Here is a 21,252-nt window from a genome sequence, read left to right on the forward strand (position 1 = left end):
GTCTAGCAGGGCGACTGACATGATCCCCGGGGTGAATTTCCTATCTCCCATCCAATCATCAAGGTTCTTTTGAAGAGGGCCAAAGAGGCTTGATATGTATGGGCAGCCTATTCCAGAGTATGGGGAGTCTCTGGGTCAGGAACCTATCCCTCCAGCATATTTTGTTCATTGTGATGACAAGGTTTAGATCCCTGGAGTGTGTGGCTCTGAGGGATTGGGATTTCTTTAAGTGGAGCATGTCCAACAGCTCAGGGTTTGACATGGCCTTGTATGTTAAGCAGAGATCGCCTCTGAGTAGACGATATGCCAGAGTATAGCTGGAGTTTTTTAGACGGTCAGTATATGGCATCTGCTTTAGGCCTGTGATTCTTTTAGTGAGGTATTTCTGTGGCCTTTCAAGCTGTTGCAGATGTCTTGTGAGGTACATACCAAACGGGGCATTATACTCTATAAAGGGTCTAATGAGGGATGAGTACAGTGGGACAATGACCTCCTTTTTTCTGGATGAAAAGCCCTTAGTGATGAGGTGTGCCACATAGAAGGATTTCCTGACTGTTGTGGCAATGTGGTTATTGAAAGTGAGACCACTGTCCTCCTGTGTCCCTAAGTCTCTCATCACACTTTCGATGTTTAGTGTCCTGCCACCTATGTGGTAATTCATGGGTACATGTTTTTTCCAAAGGGGATAACTATACATTTCTTGGCATTAAGCTTGAGCCCATGGCTCTGGCACCAGGCATCTGTTTCTGTAAGGCCCTTTTGTAGAATATCCACATCATTTGGGGATTCAATAATGGCTCCCAGTTTGCAGTCATCTGCAAACTTTGTTAGCCAGAGTCCCTTAGTGTTGGCCTGTACTTCAGAGAAGTAGATGCCAAACAAGAGTGGTCCCAGGACTGAACCCTGAGGTACTCCACTTGTCACTTGTCTGGAGCTGGATTTGGAGTCGGCTATTTTTACTGTCTGGGTTCTGTCAGTAAGCCAGATAGCAACCCATCGAGTGACGTAGGGATTTATGCCCAGCTTAGTAAGTTTATCTATGATTCCAGAGTGGGGGATGGTGTCAAAGGCCTTGGCAAGGTCCAGAAAGGCTGTGTGGACTGCCTTACCCTTGTCCACAGCTCTGGAGACTGATTCGAAGTCAATCAGATTCAGGAGACAAGATCGGCCCTTCACAAACCCAAACTGGGTGGGGTCTAGTGTTTGAAAGTTGCCAATGTCTTCGTTTATAAGTTCCATGATAATGCGTTCCATGCCCTTGCAAATCAGGCTTGTCAGACTGATGGGACGGTAGTTCCCGGGATCCAATTTGGATCCTCCCTTGTGAAGCGGGATAACTGTAGCTGTGCACCACTCAGTGGGCACGAAGCCTGAGGTAAGGCTATGATTAAACATCACACTTAGGTGAGGTGCCAGTTCATTTTGTAGTTCATGAAGTACACAGCCTGGGATGTCATCTGGTCCCATGGATGCTGTATTCTTAGCTTTGGAGAGTGCGGTTTCTACCTGTGTGGCCGTGGTTATCGGAATTTGGCAGTCTTTTGGTATTGAGATGGGCCCTTTAGGGGGTGAGAGTGGGGTGAAGTTGGCACTAAATTGATCTGCCAGGATATTGGCAATATCCTCGGGATCAGTATATTTAATGCCATTCTGTTGTAGCATTCTTTCCATGCTTTATCTTTTTGCAGCATGATGGTCTCCTTATCAGCCATGGCGTTGTGTTAGTTTTTACCCTTCTTATTCCAACTGTTGCAAAATCATTTAGTACTTTAGGTAGGGGTAATTCAAGCGAGTAACTGGTGCATCTAGGAGCATTACTGTTAATACATTTCAGTTGTAGTGGGACAGGGCTGTAATAAATGCGTCTTTGTCAAAATGAGTTAAATTGTACACTTGTTTATAGATTGTTTGCTTGGATGAACCATGTTGTTATCTTATGACATAGATTGGGAGGTAGTCACCTACATAGACAGATAAGGTAGTGGAGAGTAGTTAGCTGTGTGGTATGAGTTTGTAGGCAGGGGAAGTGAAGAAGTGAGTAGTGTATAGATGAGGGAGGAGACCAAAAATGCGCATTGATGAGAAGGATAGAAGTCCAAAGTAGTAGATATAATCAGTTATAAGAGTATAAACTGGAGGTAAAGCTCGCTAAACTGGAGGTAAAACTCTCTCCAACCAAGACTGAACTTGACAGTCATGAGGAGAAGGTAAACATTTGCACCACACCATACTCATCACATAGTCTCACTAAATCTACACCACCAGAATCCACACATAGTAACACAAAAACATTTGTGGAGGCTCTCAATAATAATCTGTCTAAGCAACAGAGACCTCCAAAGCAGAAACGCAAGCAACCTCTATCCCCCAACACAACCCAAATGACACATAGCCCACAGACTCAGTGTGCCACTCAACCACAGCCAATAAGGCAAAACAACGTACCCAACACAATAGTCATAGGTGATGCTATAGTCAGGCACACTGATGTCCCACTCACCAGGCTAAACAAGGAGAAGGTTACTGTCAGCTGCCTGTTGGGTACCAAGATCCACCACATAACCCTTGCACTCAGGTCATTCCACAAGTACAAATATGACTCTGTCATTGTCCATGTTGGTGTGAATGACCTGAGACGTACCTCCCTGGACTACATGAAAAGAAACATGGAAGAGCTCTCCGATCTTGTAGCCTAGGCAGGTATGACCCTAGCCCTGAGTAGCATTCTGCCATCGCCCAGAATGATACCACAGTACAAGGACAAAATGATTGACCTCAAATATTTGCTAAGCTTCTGGTGTCATTCTAAGGGGATCCAGTATTTGTCTGCTTGGGATGACATGGTCGACAGACCACGATGCTTTGCTACAGATGGCCTGCACCTGTCGCCCCTGGGATTCTGGATACTGGCTAAGGCTCTGGCTGCCCCTATAGTGCCTTTTTTAGGCAAGGTTCAAATAACGAATTCACCACCATAACAGGAATAGGCAAGCAAAAACTGAGGGTAATGCTACTCAATGCAAGAAGTCTAAATCTCAAAATGCACTCACTCGAGGCACTCCTTAAAATGGAGAACATCAATATCTGTGCAGAGACCTGGTTCAAGGCTCCAGTGAGCACCTCTGCGCTACCAGGCTATAACTCATACCACACTTTTCAGCCATGTAACCTGGACCGAAACACCAAAGGCGGAGGTGTGTCCATATTCATTAAGGATAGCCACACCTCCAGGCTAGTTGCTCAGCATAATGCATCCGAGGTTATCCAAGTGCAACTAACTCTGTGAAAAACTGCAATCTAAATTGTAGCTTGCTACAGATCTCCCACCATGCCCCAGGATTCCCAATCTTCTTTTCTTGATGTACTGGAAAATATTAGGGTTCAACCAAACACCATAATAATGGGTGACTTCAACTACCCCACCATCAACTGGGAAAACTACTCGTGTACCAACTCCTTAGCTCAACGCTTTCTGGAATTCATAAACTCCAGTGCCCTGGATCAACTTATCCACACCCCCACCAGGGGCAACAATATCCTAGACTTAGTCATTACCAACATGAGTGACCAATGTTCCACACCTGAAGTCAACTCCTCGTTGGTCTGATCTGACCATAAGCTAATCACCCTTGATATCCACATCCCGGCCCAACCCCCCCATTAAGGAAACTACGGTAAAAAAATTCTCCAACGCCAACGTCATGCTTCTTAAGACAGAAGTGGTGAACTTCATGACACCCATGCAGATGGACAATACAGTTACAACTGCTGAATCCTACACAAATGCACTCTATAAGCACTTACACGAGTGCATGGATTGTGCTATCCCAAACAGAACCAAGACGATATCCTCCAAAAAAAGGAAGCCAATCTGGTGGTACCCTGCCATAAACAAACTGTACAACAGAAGGAAGAAACTGCTGCAAAAGAGAGTAAAATCCCATGAGTGGAGGAGCTCCCTGGTCAGCCTCAGTAAGAAGCTGAGATCCCTTATAACATCCTCCAAAGCTAGCTACAAAAACAAAATAACCACTAATTCTAAGGACAACCACAAAGCATTCTATAGCTAGGTCAAGAATCTTGATGGCAACACCCAGATCTGCTCTGAGTCACAGCACAAAGGCACAAAAATTACAGAACCAACTGATATTGCCAACATCCTGGCATATAGGTTCAGTGCTAACTTTACCCCCCCTTCACCCCCTAAAGGGCCCATATCTATACAGGAAGAATGCAGAGTCCCTGTAATCACAACTACGCAAGTAAAAGCTGCACTCTCTAAAGCCAAAAACACAGCATCCATGGGACCGGACAACATCCCAGGCTGCGTTTTACACAAACTTCAGAACGAATTGGCTCCCCACTTAAGCACCATGTTCAATAATAGCCTTGCATCAGGCTTTGTGCCCACTGAATTGTGCACAGCAACAGTTATCCCACTCCACAATGGGGGAGTCACCACTGATCTTGGGAACTAATGACCTATTAGCCTGATGAGCCTGGTTTGCAAGGCCATGGAACTTATCATCATGGAACTCATAAACAAAGACATTTGTAACCTCCAAACTCTGGATCCCACCCAGTTCAGGTTTGTGAAAGGCAGATCATGCCTCCTGAACCTGACTGACTTCTTTGAGGCAGTCACCAAAGCCATAGATGAGGGTAAGGTGGTTCACACAGCCTATCTTAACCTCACCAAGGCTTACAACACCATCCTCCATTCTGGAATTATAGCTAAACTCACTAAACTAGGTATAAATCCTTATGTCACAAGATGGGTTGCCAGCTGACTCACTGACATAACCCACACTGTAAAAGTTGCAGACTCCAAATCTGACCTCAAAGCAGTGACATGTGGAGTACCACAGGATTCTGTCCTGGGACCTCTCCTGTTTGGTATCTACTTCTCTGAAGTATAGGCTAACACAGAAGGCCTCTGGCTAATGAAGTTCGCAGATGACTGCAAACTAGGAGCCATAGTCAAGTCCCCAAATGATGTGGACATCCTACAGAAGAGCCTCGCTGAGACAGATGCCTGGTGTCAGAGCCATGGCCTCAAGCTCAATGCCAAAAAGTGCAGTGTCATCCCCTTTGGTAAAAACTGTACCCATGCACTACCACATAGGCAGCAATCTACTTAACACCGAATGTGTGATAAGAGACATTGGGACCCAGGTGGACAGTAGTCTCTCCTTTGACAGTTACATCGCCACAGTAGTCAGGAAGTCCTTCTACATGACACACCTCATCATAAAAGGGTTTTCATCCAGGAAAAAAGAGGTCATTGTTCCCCTCTACTCGACACTCATTAGACCCATTATAGAGTACAATGCCCCTTTTGGAATGTACCTCACAAGACATCTGCAGCAGCTGGAAAGGCCACAGAACTACCTCACAAAGAGGATTACTGGCCTCAAACAAATGCCCTACACTGACCGCCTCAAAAAACTCCAGCTTTACTCTGTAGCATATCAGTAGCTTATCTAAATACAACTTTAATTTTTTTTTATGAGACCCATTGCTCCTACCACTATTGGAACTGGCTGGGTATCCTTCTTCTACACAGGCCTCATTTTGCCTGTAAATCATGGCATTTTATGACTTTATCTCTCTCTGTACATAAAACACTGTAATCACTGGGTATAGCAATTTCAGTGATCAATGCTACTTTTTTTCTTTTCATGGACTACTATATCTGGCTTTCTCACATCTGTTTTTTGAAATGTTGGTAATGAGTGATCCCATGTAATATAAATACTTCATTATTCTCTATAATACCTTGTGGGTCATGTTTCCAATGCTTCTTAGCTACTTCAGTATTGTAATATCTGCACAATCTCCAGTGCAACAGTCTTGACACATTATTATGCAATTATTATGCAGTTGTTGTGTCTTTCGGCTTTTGCCGGTTAGGGGTCGCCACAGCGGAACTCCGGTCCGCTAATGATTGGCAGTAGATTTTTACGTGCCGAGTTGCCGGCCCTGACGCACAACCTTTAATGAAGGTACGCCCATTCATGCATGTCTCCACACAGAAGACGCTCTAGCTGAGAATCGAACAGGACAACGTCTTACTGTGAGGCAACAACGCTACCACAGCACCACCATCGCAGTTCAGATAGCAAATGAATACGCCAAAAAAAGAGTATAAAAAGAAGGATCAGATGAGAAGGCAAGAAATGAGGAAAAGGCACAAGTATAGTTGCAAGTACATTAAACTCCTTAAGCAAACTCATGTCAATCAGGATCTGACACTCGAATGGTTAAGAAGAAGTAAACTCAAACCAAAAGATGAAAGGTTTATATTGGTGGCCCAGGATAGTGGGGTATATACATATTGGTTTACAAAGTCCATTGAACATGTGGGAGACACAGACAAATGCAAGACCTGTAAAACAAAACTGGAAACAGCACACATCTTGCTGGTGGGTGTGATACAAATGGCAGAGGGCCTGTATAATGAATGTATATGTCTTTAAGGGGTTGATAATATGTACTCAATAGTGGGAGGAGTTAAGAGGGAATAAATGTAAGGATCCGAGTAGCTGGGCAATTGGGGATGGAGGGAAGCAAAGCAAACAGACATAAACAATTCGAGTAGCAGGGGTCAATCACTCTATGCAGGCAACTTTAACACAAGTAATCGTAAAGAGATCTATTAAAATCATGTCCACTGCTAATTATGGACTAAAAATGCTTAGTTATTAGCTGGGGACATGCAAATTCATTCCTAGCCCAAATTAAATTGGCTAACAATAGATAAATTATTAAAGTGGGAGAGAGGGACAGTCACAGATGTTTCATTAGCCTGAACTGATGCAGTTGCATCATGTGAATGAAGAATGTAGTCAAGTGCATGAGTCACCAATTTGCTGCGCATGATTCAGGAAGTTGTGGAGAATTATATGTGTGCTACAGCTGATAACTGAGATAGTGAAGCACACTGATCTTTTTCTTCTTGCCATATTTTTAACAGCACTCTAGAGCATGCCACCAAATTCAAGATCAGTGTTATTACAGTTTCCAGTGTGCAAGTATTTCTCATACAATAAAATAGTACCCTACTAAAAATAAAGTTAGAGTTTTCTAATGCACCACAACAATCAAGAAAACAACAGTCTAAATCTATAAAATCAAATTCAAGTGACAACCACTTTGAAGCTGCAAGAAAATCTGAACTCACAGGACCTGGTTGGACTCCCTGTTCTTCTTACTCCACATACTAAAACAATAGCTAAAACAGTCCCCAAACTGAAACTTTATAAAATTACAAGATTTCTGACACCACACTCACCTACACAGACCCAGAAATGTTCCACAAATGAATAATGCCTGCTACTATTAATAATGAGTTTTTGTAGCGACATTACAAAGAGTCAATATTATTCAACCACATTTGCTGTTTCATTACTTTATCAACCATGGTGAGGGGCACTGCAGCTCAACAGTTAACACTGACTGATTATGTACAGATGTCTAGCAAACCCAAAAATCTCTGTATTCCTGTACCCAAACTAATTTACCTAGATCTCTGTCACCTTGTAGCCAACAGGCTTTCCCTCATCATCTCACAATGCATCATCCAGTCTTCAATTAACAGTTCTACATGGGACTGGATCATACCTCTCAACCTGGAAACATCAAAAATCTGGACAAGGCCCATGAAAAATAGGTACAAATCTGACGCTGATTAACATAAAATTTGCATATATAATTACATAACCTCACCCACTCCACTGGAATTGTGGTGTACCAACTTTCAAACACAAACTGAAGAACAGACAACCAAAATATGGCACCAGAGCCCCCCTGTAGCCATTTCAATATCCCATTACCTGGCTATTTAGCTCCATTTACCATAAACACTAATGTGTGCATTCTGCTTTACTTCTGCAATGATTATTTGGATTTTATTTTTACATTTTATAGCACAATGCACAAACACTAATAGACATCTGCTAAACAAAGCAATACTGTCTCACAATGAAAATAGACTTGGCATTAAAACTTCTCTGCCCTTGAAATCCACATTCATTGAAACAGCATTGAAACCCACACCACATCCAAAGAAAATGCATCTGGCCAGTGGTGGATAAAGATTACCTTTGGGCTGTTTTCAAATCATAGGCCCCTTGCACACAAAACAAGAAAACATACATGTGTTTTTGATATACCTTCCTGACTTTATTAAATTATATTCCTTGTATAATACAGCACACTTGTTAGACTTAGAGTGCATTTTAAATGTATTATTTGAACATTTTCCAGTAGGCAATGCAGCAAAATGCATGAACCAGTAATTACAAAACTGCCTGCCCAATTCAGAACATTTCCATCATAGAAGTCTACTTCCATACACACACACACTATATATATATATATATATATATATATATATATATATATATATATATATATATATATATATACCTATATAATAGAATGACAGTATAATTTTGGAAAGTTGCTAGAATAAAATGTGATGTTAGCATCATGCATTTCACTGCCAAGTCTTGGCCCCAGAACCCTGTGCACTACAGTCAGAGCAACATACCACTATGCCAAATCAGCAGTTTCCTGAAAGATAGGATGGAAGACTAAAACTTAAATGGTTATCATTTAGTGAATTCAGTTCTCACTTCTCACCATAGCTCTCCACTTCTTAGCCTAAAAAACCTGAACAAAGCCAATAATGGGGAATATTCAGTTCTCACTTCACCATAGCTCTCAACCTCTTAGCACAAAAAAACCTAGACAAAGCCAACAATGGGGGAATACAGCCCCAAAATAGGGACAAATTTCAAATACTGATCTTACAAACTTAGAAAAATTGCTAGAATAAAGGTTCTATGTTACCATTTATTTTCTGAAAAATATGAAGTCTGAAATTTAAATGCCTGTCCTTCACAATTGGTGGCGGCTAGGGATGTTAGGCTCTTTTTACCTGTACCCAAAGTACAGGGTTTGAGCCTGAGTACCTCTTTAATGAAATACAGCTCACACTAGCAGACTTGACTGAGCACATATAATATGCCTGGTTTAAATAATAGATTCAGCATGACTGCTTACTGAAAGCTCATATCACAGTTCACTATCATTGTTTTTTACCTGCTGGCATGTTAGCACTGTAAAACATTTTTAAAAAGTTATAAATTATTAGATATGTTGAGTTATTCTTTCTTGGTTTGTTTTATTTAGTTTTATTTACTGTTTGTTAAATGGTAACACTGGTCCAAAGACCCTTTTTAGGCATGTAACAAGCCATTCAAAGCATCCTATACCTAAGTCCTTCCTGCTCAGCTCGCAGAAGCTCTGCAGATGTAGTATCCATTCCCGCTCCGCTCGCACTAGCTCTGCAGATTCAGAAGTAGTATCCATTCTTGCTCCACTCACACAAGCTCTGCAGCAGTAGTATCCAGAACAAAACGCAAGTCCCTTCCTGAAGCCTTCCCGCTCGCATAGACCCCAGACCCTTCCCGCTGGGGAGAAAGACTGTAGATAGAAAGGATAGGGCCATGCATCAGAGAGTGAAGGCGATGAGATACTGAAGAGGTTTAGGTGAATGGGAACTCAATCACCCAAAGGACAAGGGGGTTAAAAGTACTGTCAAGGAGGACAGGGGAAGCTAGATACAGTGAAAGCAGTTTCAGTGCTTTGACTTAGTAAAACCTAGGAAACTTGGCAAGGCCTGAGCAAAGGGGCACCAGAGAAGTGCATGCATGTCATACAGGAGACATCTGAGGTAGAAGGACTATAGGAGAGAGGTAGCAAAGAGGTGTAAAGTATAGGGAGGAGATGTTTATTTCATCTGCTATTAGACCAACAATGAGGAAGGAGATGACACAGTGGAGAAGGAGGAAGCTTTTTCAGTTGACTGGAAAATGGGGAGAGGGACAATGGCAGAAAAGACGGGTTTCATCTTAGACCAACGGATAATGTGGTGCTCCTAGTTAAGTTAGAAAGGTACATCTTCATATCTCAATGATCAAATCATACTTTTAAACAAAGATGGAATGTGTGAAGGGGTGTCACAGAAGTGGAAGAGTATATAAGTACACAAGCAGTAGAAAGAAGGGAAAGACAAACAATGTAATAAAGGAACAAATTCAAGCAAGGGGAATTTGAATCATGGCTGATTAGTATTGCTATACAGTGCAAAAAGTCTAAGTAGGAAGATGGGGAGCTGTAGGCAGTAATGCAAGAGGGGGAAAGTGAACATTGCTGGCATCAAAGAAACATGGGCCACTGATAAGAGGGTGGAAGATGGAAATGCCTGGGTACAGGTTGTTCAGGAATGAAAGTTGGAATGGGGGTGTTGAAATTTATCTGGGAAAAAAGGCGATAAATCTTTACTGGATAATTGGAGGCTATTAACTATAATTCTATTTAACTAATATTTATCAAAATATTACAATATAGAATTAATAAGGTTCTACATACATTGGTTGAGGGAGGGTGTCTGTGGTATCATAAGAAGGAAGTAACAAGAGTTACTATTACTCATTAAAGAGATCACAGATTGTACGGTCCCTGAAACTTGGTAAGACAGATGGCTTTCTTTTGATGTGGAATAAGCCTTTAATAATGCAAATCATCTCTAGACATGGAAGATTCTGACTTCTTATGGCACTGATCATAAAGTGCTAACAGAAATGCAAATCTATGTACAGTAAGTTGACTGTTAAAGTACTAGTTAATGGGTGGTTTTCATCAGAAATTGCTGTTCAAGGGGAGTGAAACAGGGGCATCCCTTCAGTGGTGTACTTTTTTCAGTGGTTATGAATGCTATTATTGCCTTTTGTAGTAGTATATTTCATGAAGACAGATTGGTAATATACCTTAGTATTCAGTTGCAGCTAATGTTTCCTATGTAGACAACTTTGAGCAGTTGCTTTACAACCTTGCATTATCCCCTTTGGGCTACATAGTACAGTAAGAGGACTTATGTTTTAACACCCATAAGAATTGTGATTTTGGAGGTAGGGGAAATGTCTGATTCTATTTTTCTTTCTAACCAAAAATTTAATTGTGGGGTGTTTCCTTTGGCTTGAGAAACTATGTTCTTCATCAACGAAAGACATTCAGGGGGATTCAATAAAGTCTACACGGTCATTTTTACCATGTGCATGTCATGGTGTGATGCGCACACAGAAGCAATGGAATTCAGATTCAGTAATTGCCATGTAGAGCTGTGCACCACCACGCAAACAAGCTAACAACCCTGGCATGCTAATTACAGAATAAACAGCTGAACTGCACGCTAATTAACCAATTCAATATGATTTAGCTATTCAACAAGATATAAAGCATCCATGTAGACTCAGTGCTGGTTTTTCCTGCATATTCCAAAACTTTTGGAATATAGACAAGGAAAGGAGTCTACACAGACAGATTGTTATGGGGTGCTGCTGCTTTAATTCATTTGTGTGTGCTACAGGCTGAAGCCAGTGCTGCTGCTGCCGCTGCTAATAGGCCTAGGCTGAGAAAGAGAAGAGTTTTCAGGCCCCATTTAACTTTTCACAACCTACATGATCTGGAAATTGTGGAGTGCTACAGGGTGGACACACTACAGGAACTTTGCAACATCTGCCTTGCTCATCTCAGAACCAGAACCAACTGAGGGGAACCAATTCCAGTGAAGACAAAGGTATGTGTAGCCCTTAGAATCTTAGCTACAGGTACTTTAGAGAGACCAACAGGGGGAATGCTGGGAATGTCATAGGCATTAGCAGCCAGGATCCTCCACCGTTTCCTGACTACTTTGCTCCAGCATGCTAGTGACCACATACATTTTCCCTGTAATTCTGAGGAGAGGGCCAGAAATATGCAGGAGTTGTACCATGTCACACACTATCCTGAAGCACTGGGTGGCATAGAATGCACACATGTAGAAATTAAGGCACTACCCAGGGAACAGGGTAAGCTCTACATTAACAGAAAGGGCCACTCTATCAGCAAGTCATGTGTAATGCCAAGGGAATAATCATGAAAGTGTGTGCTGGCAACCCTGGCTGTTACCATGACTCACATATCTGGCACACCTCACAACTGTACCAAATGTTTGCTAGGGGGGATAGCCCACAGAGGCCATTACTGAGGAATGAAGGCTATACACTGGAACCGTGGCTGATGACACCCATCAGAAATGCACATACACCCATGGAAGAATGCCATAATGAGGCACACACTCAAACAAGAAATATTACAGAGCATGTGTTTGGGCTACTGAAGTCACAGTTCTGGTGCCTTGATATATCTGGGGGAGCCTTTCAGTACAATCCATGGACATGTACAGAAATATTCACAGTATGTGTCATACTACACAACATAATCCTGAGAAAACAGCTTCAACAGGACCAGCAAGGGGATAGGGCACACATCCCACCAGCAATGCCAAGGTCACCACAGCCACAGGGAGATGAGGAGTCACAGGGAAACCATCAGCGGTTGTGGGTAAAGGCAGACATAGGCGTGCTCTGCATGCCCTTGCATTGGCTAAGAGACAACACATAGCATGCTCACTCACCACCTAGGGGCCTAAAACGTTTCTCCTACTCACATACATATAGCAACACTGATGCCAGGCAGCTCACACAACCTTTATCTCCTCATGAATTTGCTGTGCACTGCTTGCATAAGACAGAGTCAGCCTTCAACTAAAATTGTATCAACTGCTGCATTTACAAGGTAAGTCCTGAACTTGGAGTGTACTGTCTAATAATATGACTGTGTCATACTCTTCTTCTTCTTTCGGCTTTTCCCAGTGAAGGGTCGCCACAGTGGATCACCTGTCCACTCATGATTGGCAGTGAGTTTTATGGTGTTGAGTTGCCAGCCCAGCACCAAACCTTCCACAGAAGGCACACACATGCACACACTCACGCCTAGGGCCAATTTAGAGTGTCCAATCCACCTATAGCATGTCGTTGGGATGTGGGAGGAAACCACAGCACCCGAAGGAAACCCACATGACACAGGGAGGACATGCAGACTCCGCACAAAAGGCACCTCAGCCGAGGATCAAACAGAAGAACCTCTTGCTGTGAGGTGGCAATGCTAACCGCTGCACCACTGTGGCCACCCATGACTGTGCCATGCTACACACACTTGTACAGTTCTTTCACCTTTTATGAGCTTTCCAGACCCAGTAATGAAATACAAGTGTCTACGACTGTGCCATACTACACACTTGTATTTCATTATTGAGTCTGGTAAGCTCATAAAAGGTGAGAGAACTGTACAGAACTTACCCTAACATGTGACAGCAGAGACTTATTTGACTTATATGTGTCCATTACTAAGTAGCAGGCCTCAGGCATCAAATATTGATGCGGTCATACCTCTTAAAAGTACTGATGATCACTGTATGCCCTTGGTTTACCACCATATGTTTATACTTGGAAAAGATTAAAGAGAGAAGTTAGAAAGTAATGAAACACATTGAAGTCTCTTTCTTCACAACCCTCACAAGCTCATTCACTATAAAATTGGGAAATTTTGATGCTATCAACTGTCTAACTTTCCAAAGCCAATATAAGTCAAAGGTATAATTACCAGTTCAACATAACAAATGCAGATATACTAAGCAGTACGTTAGCTATGCACCCTGAGCTTCAGACACAAAGCTTTTGTATCCCTGAACCCAAAAGACAGAAAACAGGGATATGGCACAGTTATCATCACTTGCACAGGGTGTTATGTGGGGGAGTGGTAGAAAGCCTAGGCTGACACGAAAGGTCGGTGAGTGTGTGTGAGTAAGAAAGAGAAGAAGGCAGACATGTGGATAAACAACAAATGACCAGTGAGACAAAATGAGTAACTGTTGCATGTGTCTGTAGGGGTCCTCCAGGTGAAATTGGTGTGTGAGTGCCTGCATAAACACAGCCAAGCTCTGTGCTGGCTCTACGTCTTGGTATGTCGGACAGGTGTGAGCCTTGCATGGTAGAGGTGGCAGATCATCGTTGTTCCCGACCACAAGAACTGGCCCTGCCAGGAGTTGCACTGGCATGTCCACACCCACAGTCAGATGCAGTGCTGCTACCTGAACATGACTGATGTCTCCTGGATGAGCTCCCTTCATGTGGATGTCCAGAACCATGACCCCATGGCCTTCCACATCTGGGTGTGGACAGCACACTCATTGATGGAGAAGTGGAAGTACTGCCACTATGGCAGCATGATCGGACAAGGCCACATTGGCTAACAGCAGATGATATGGCTGTCCTACGCCCATAAGGATGCCATTCCCCTCTGAGCAGACATTCTCTCACAGACACTACTCATTCCATGGCAGACACCCCTCGGTCCATCACAGACACCCCTCATTCCAACATGTCATTCATTAGATCCAGTGAATCAACAACACAGTGGAGGCAGTCACACATGTCAGACTGTGCCACATCCACAGCTCTGAGCATTTGTCTGGAGCACCTATGGGAATGTGCCTGTGCCTGCATGATGTCCCTGAACATACATGGAGTGGCACAAGAAGAGACACCTGCAACAGGTGGAGGAGGGACAGCAGGGCCCCTCCGAGCACCCCTATCAATCCTCTTGCATCGCACCTCGCCCATACTTTGGCTACAGCCAGACTCAACAGGCATTGAAGCTGCAGTAGCCACACTTCCGTGATCAGTTTCCTCACTCTCCACCTGTTGAATATCTGTGGGTTCACTGGACTGGGTAGGCATATGCTTACTGGCTGTGTCCGATGGAAATGCAGAGGATAGCTGTATGTCAACCTCTGCGTCAGATTTAACCTCTGCACCCTTCGACTTTGCCTCACTTTGGCCACCATCATCATCAGAGTCTGCTGATACACTGACATCAGGTGGCACAGGGCGTACACTCCCATTGTCATGATCACCTGTGATAAAAAACAAGAAACACAGGACAATATTAATACCTACACTACTGTATTCCAATATATGTTAACAAACTAACAGCGCTACCACTATTACAGACAGTACAACAGTAAACATAATAGGCCTGAGATCAACATCACACACTACAATATATTTTTTAATTGCTCAGCAATACTGACATAATTATGTTTGCCTTACCATCGGTAGATGAGATACTCCTCTGTAGTCCAGACAGTTCTGGAAGAAGTTAAGTAAGAGGTAAGGGCAACATCACCACAATTAACAGTTACACAGGAGGTAATGCATTTACCCCTTTATATGTCCATTAACTATAATTTCAACAAGAATGTGGCTGACAACTCTAACCTAAGCTTATAACTGTAGCAATCTTTAACCCCCACCCCCCAAAAAAGACATGTAACACAGAATTAACATATTGATTTCAATTGTTTTACTATACAACAGTATTCAACTATTCAGATACCAAAGCCTACCTGGAAGCTCCTCCTGGGACACACTTGCTTTCTCAGAAACTGTTGCTCTGACATCCAGAACATGCTGTACTGCACTCTCCTGGAAGCTGTCTGGATCTCTGATATTAGCCAGGAACTCTTCATTGGGGGTTAGTGGTGTTTCCCTAGCAGGCCCTCCCCTGGTAGCCATCTGGTTATGGCCCACTTCAGCTGCTCTCCTCTGTGCAGATGTGACCATGATGGCCCTATGACACACCTGCTCATATGTCCTGCCATGGCCACCCCCACAGCACTTACATCATCTACTATCTGCCACTATATTCACATCCTGCATGCCATATCTCCCCATCCCCTTTCCAGCAGACAAGTACCATGTTGCCTAAAGACATCCACAATCACCTGGTTCTCGGCATTAGTGAAGGGGGGTCTCCATGGATTGACATGCCTGGGAGGCATACTCGTAGGTGTCCTAAAATACAACAGAAGGATAATACACATAAGTATCACATAACTACAAAATAACTGATTCCAGATAAAACAGGAAAGGTAGCTAGTCAGTATTACCCACTGGAGAAACATACAACAGTTTAGAGATGTGAAATACTAACAGGCAGGATGCAAAACAAGGAGAGCAACAGAGCAATATATCCTTGTTTATGCCAGAACAGTAACTCATCTTCCCCCAAAAAAGAACAGTCCATCATTGTTTGTGCCATAACAGTAACTCAGCTTTGCTCTCTCCCAAAACAACTGTCCATCCTTGTTTCTGCTATAACAGTAACTCACCTTTGCTTCCCCCAAAAAGACAGTTCATCCTTGTTTGTGCTATAAAAGTCACTCACCTTTGCTCCCCCCAGAAAAGACAGTCCATCCTTGTTTGTGTCATTACAGTAACTCAGCTTTGCTCCCCCTCCAAAACAACAGCCCATCCCTGTTTGTGCTATAACAGTACTCAGCTTTGCTCCCCACTCAAAACAACAGGCAAATGACCCATTTTGTTAACAAGCCATCTTTGAAATGCTAAAACTGATATCAAAGGACCTGGCCCTGAAACATTTGTAGATATTTATCACACAGAATTCCATTTTCATGTATTGGCAATAATGTATACCTCTGAAATGGCTTGACAAACATCCCCATGCCAACAGTACACTTCTAACTAATGTATACAGATAAAAGTGTAAAATCCTTTGCTTCGGATTTTTCTTAAATACATTCCAGCATATACAATATGTAGGTGACAAAATGGAAGCATGCCTTCTGAAGTTCAGTACTCCTCTGTACAGATATATCCTGATGAAGAAGCATTGTTGCAATCTTCCAAACAAATACAACTGTCCTCACCATCAGTTTGCCTAGCTACAGGGTTGCCTTTTTATATGGTGTAGATACAGGGCTGTTAGCATGGTGAAGATGCAAAAGAGATGTAAACTCATTAAAATTGCCGAATCCCCAAAACACTGCATCAGTGTAGGAGATGTAAACAAAGTGCAGGTACTCCCTCAGTGTTTGTTTTTAATGGATTGCAACTGTGAATGATTAGTGGTTGGGAGAAGGAAAACACAAAAGCACTGCAGGCTGCCTTACTTCCACTGGGTGAGCCAGGTTAGATCTATGAAGTGTTAGATGTAAAGTTGTAAGTTGTAAGTAAACAGCACACAAGTCACAGGTTGTGTTCCTTAACATCCAACCTGTTCTTCATTTGTTGGTAACTGCAGATGACATTATTTCCACTTAATATCCTCACTCATCTTAAGGCCAATGATATAGATGGCTTACACACTGTATATCTCAGATTACTGCTCAGATAAATGAAGAATGACCAACAAACACAGAAATGTAAGGCACAGCTATATATTTGCAAGCAATAATCATGACAGGTTGTGTGATCGGTAGGTGCACTACATCCAAAACTAATACATACAAATACTAATACATGTACAAATAACACTTGCATGGTTTAATATCAGTGCAGATGCTGTTGCAGCTGGCTGTGTGCATACTGATTTAAGTTATTTGCTGCAAATCTGTTTGTTGGCAAAGAGGGATAAGGCGCTCATCCCATGTTCTGAAGGTGCATTGGCATGAGAGTTCTAATCCTGACCTATGTAGAAATATCTCATGTGTACTAACAGTTTTCGTGTGCATGTCATAGATTGCTTTTCCTCATTTCAACTATTTTTCCCTTTTTATTTTTGTTCTTGTTTGGGGGGGCACTCTTTGTGCGATGTGCCACTTAGCACAAACTGGACAACTGGTCAGACTGGACCCAGTCAAAAACAGCAACCAGATGTATTCAATTAACACTATTAGGCATCCCATAAACTCGCAAAGTGATGTTGCACATCAGCTAATAGTGAGATATTAAGAATGGTTAGTAACATAGGGAATGGCATGTAACTAGCCCTGTGGCAGCAGGTGTAAGTGTAGGGTTAGAGTACAGATGGTTCTAGTTTCTAGTACAGACTGTGCAACATTTGTTTTATGGTTGTGATATTGCAGTTTATAGCAATGAACTGCAACATAAACATGTGTTTTCTCAACCTTCTTGTGGCAACAGATGTAAGTGTAGGACTGCCATACACAAGGTCCTGGTTTCAAATACAGGATATTCTATACACTTTTACTGCTGTTCCACTTCCCATTATGGTCAGCCTTGCTTATAACAGTTGACATAGTGGAGCTGATATTAATTATATGTATGAGGGCTGAGACAGTACTATGGTGTCAGTTATTTATGTATATATCTATGTATTATCACCATTATTATCACATGTATGACTGTGGGTATACTGTGTACTATATTCATGTAAGTATATTTCTGGTATCTGGACTGACATGGCCTTCACATTTGCCTAACACACATACACAACTGCCTGCCTGTATATCCAATAACCTTGAAATTGTAAACTGCAATAATGTATTGCCTCATTGCTTGCCACTCTTGTGCTCCGCCAAGCACTGTGTCTGTGCGATGATAAGTGAAGCACAACAGTTTCAAACAGTGTGCTCACTCCCAGTAAACAAGATGACTGGAATTGCTGGGAAAGCATCATTCTCCATTGCTTTAGATCCATGGCAGACATGGCGGGCATTTGTGAGGAAGGTGTCAGGTTTAGGGCACAGAGATGAGGTGTCCTGGAGTCCAAGATTTTTATTGGACTCCTAGTTAAGAACCACAGTGCCAGGCTTCTGCAGGTGGAGTATTATGGCTCCCAGTATAAGTCAGAAGCTTGGGATAGTTTAGCCCAGGCTGTAACTAGTGTCGCCGGTGTCCACCGCACTGGTGAACAATGTAGGCATCACTACAATGACCTCCATAGGAGGAAGAGGGATACCCTTGACCGTTGGATCAGGAATTTAGGACTGCAGACATCCCACACCTGTGTAGCAACTATAGAGAGTACTTGTAAGACTTGAAAGCTGAATATAGGCAAAACTGGTATTCATAATTGTATTCTATTCTGTTTTTACACAGATCCACATGATCCTGAGGTAAATGTCTGAATTCATGCGGCTAGATTGGCAAAGATAAGGGAAGCATGTAGTATGTATACAGCAGAATAGTAGTGTTACTCTAGCATTAAAAGTTAAATACAGCTTTTTTAGTATTTTATAGAGTTGTATCAAATTGAGCATGTAATGAGAGAGGTGGCGAAGGCTAAGGATAAGGCATATGAAGAGTTGTATGAAAGGTTGGACACTAAGGAGGGAGAAAAGGACCTGTACCAATTGGCTAGACAGAGGGACCGAGCTAGGAAAGATGTGCAGCAGGTAAAGGTGATAAAGGATAATGAGGGAAACATACTTAAAAGCGAGGAGAGTGTGTTGAGCAGATGGAAGGAGTACTTTGAGGGGTTGATGAATGAAGAGAATGAGAGGGAGAGAAGGTTGGATGATGTGGGGATAGTGAATCATGAAGTGCAATGGATTAGCAAAGAGGAAGTAAGGATAGCTATGAAGAGGATGAAGAATGGAAAGGCTGTTGGTCCAGATGACATACCTGTGGAAGCATGGAGGTGTTTAGGTGAAATGGCAGTGGAGTTTTTAACCAGATTGTTTAATGAAATTTTGGAAAGTGAGAGGATGCCTGAGGAATGGAGTAAAAGTGTTTTGGTACCAATTTTTAAGAATAAGGGTGATGTGCAGAGCTATAGTAACTATAGAGGGATTACACTGATCAGTCGCAGCATGAAGTTATGGGAAAGAGTAGTGGAAGCTAGGTTAAGAAGGGACGTGATGATTAGTGATCAGCAGTATGGTTTTATGCTGGGAAAGAGCACTACAGATGCGATGTATGCTGAGAGTGTTGATGGAGAAGTACAAAGAAGGTCAGAAGTAGTCGCATTGTGTTTTTGTAGACTTCGAGAAAGCATATGACAGGGTGCCTAGAGAGGAGTTGTGGTACTGTATGAGGAAGTTGGGAGTGTCAGAGAAGTATATGAGTGGCACAGGATATGTACGAGGGTAGTGTGACAGCGGTGAGGTCTGCGGTGGGAGTGACGGATGCATTTAAGGTGGAGGTGGGATTACATCAAGGATCAGCTCTGAGCCCTTTCTTATTTGCAATGGTGATGGACAGGTTGACAGACGAGATCAGACAGAAGTCCCCCTGGACTATGATGCTTGCAGATGACATTGTGATCTGTAGTGAGAGTAGGGAACAGGTGGAGGAGACTCTGGAGAGATGGAGATATGCTCTAGAGAAAAAAGGGATGAAGGTCAGCAGAACAAAGACAGAATATATGTGTGTGAATGCGAGGGAGGATAGAGGAATGGTGAGGATGCAAGGAGTAGAGGTGGCAAAGGTTGATGAGTTTAAATACTTGGGATCAATAGTTCAGAGTAATGGTGAGTGTGGAAGAGAGGTGAAGAAGAGAGTACAGGCAGGATGGAGTGGGTGGAGAAGAGTGTCAGGAGTGATTTGTTTCAGATGAGTACCAGTAAGAGTGAAAGGGAAGGTCTACAAGAGGGTAGTGAGACCAGCTATGTTATATGGGTTGGAGGCAGTGGCATTGACAAAAATGCAGGGGTTAGAGCTGGATGTGGCAGAGTTAAAGATGTTAAAATTTGCACTGGGTGTGATGAGGGTGGACAGGATTAGGAATAAGTATATTAGAGGGTCAGCCCAGGTTGGAAGGTTTGGAGATAAAGCCAGAGAGGCAAGATTACATTGGTTTGGACATGTGCTAAGGAGAAAGCTGAGTATATTAGGAAAAAGATGCTAAGGATGAAGCTACCAGGTAACAGGAAAAGAGGAAGGCCTAAGATAAGGTTTATGGATGTGGTGAGAGGGGACATGCAGGTGGTTGGTGTGACAGAGCAAGATGCAGAGGACAGGAAGAAATGGAAACAGATGATCGGCTGTGGCAACCCCTAATGGGAACAGCCGAAAGATGATGATGATGATCAAATTGAGCATACATATCTCAACTGTAAAAGCAAGTACGCATGCATTAGTCTGTAGCACAAACAAAGAGTCCAATATCACAATATCAAATTGAGCATGCATATCTCAACTGTTAAAGGAAGCATGCATACATTAGTCTATAGCACAAACCAAGAGTACAATATTATACTTTAGTCAGAGGTTGTGGGTTCAAATACCAGCTTTCCCAACTATACAATACTGTTACTTCTGCAATTTATATATTTATATACCTCTATGCCAGTGGCACAAATGCCCTGCTGTAAATTGTAATTTGTATAATTGGAACATGCATATGTGCAATATATGCACATGTCAAGGAGTACTTGCAATCTGAAGTATAGTGTGCATCTCTTGGGGGTTGGTAGTATTAAAAGTAAAAGATATCTGTTAGGAGTTGGTAGTCTTAAAAGTTAAGATAATAGAGTTAATTAATCGTGTCAATGCACTGTGTGTCACACATGAAGGTTTTCTCTCATCCCAACCC

Source organism: Protopterus annectens, chromosome 17.part0, assembly GCF_019279795.1.
Source record: "Protopterus annectens isolate FY-2018-M chromosome 17.part0, PAN1.0, whole genome shotgun sequence".
In the NCBI taxonomy this organism is placed as follows: Eukaryota; Metazoa; Chordata; order Ceratodontiformes; family Protopteridae; genus Protopterus; species Protopterus annectens.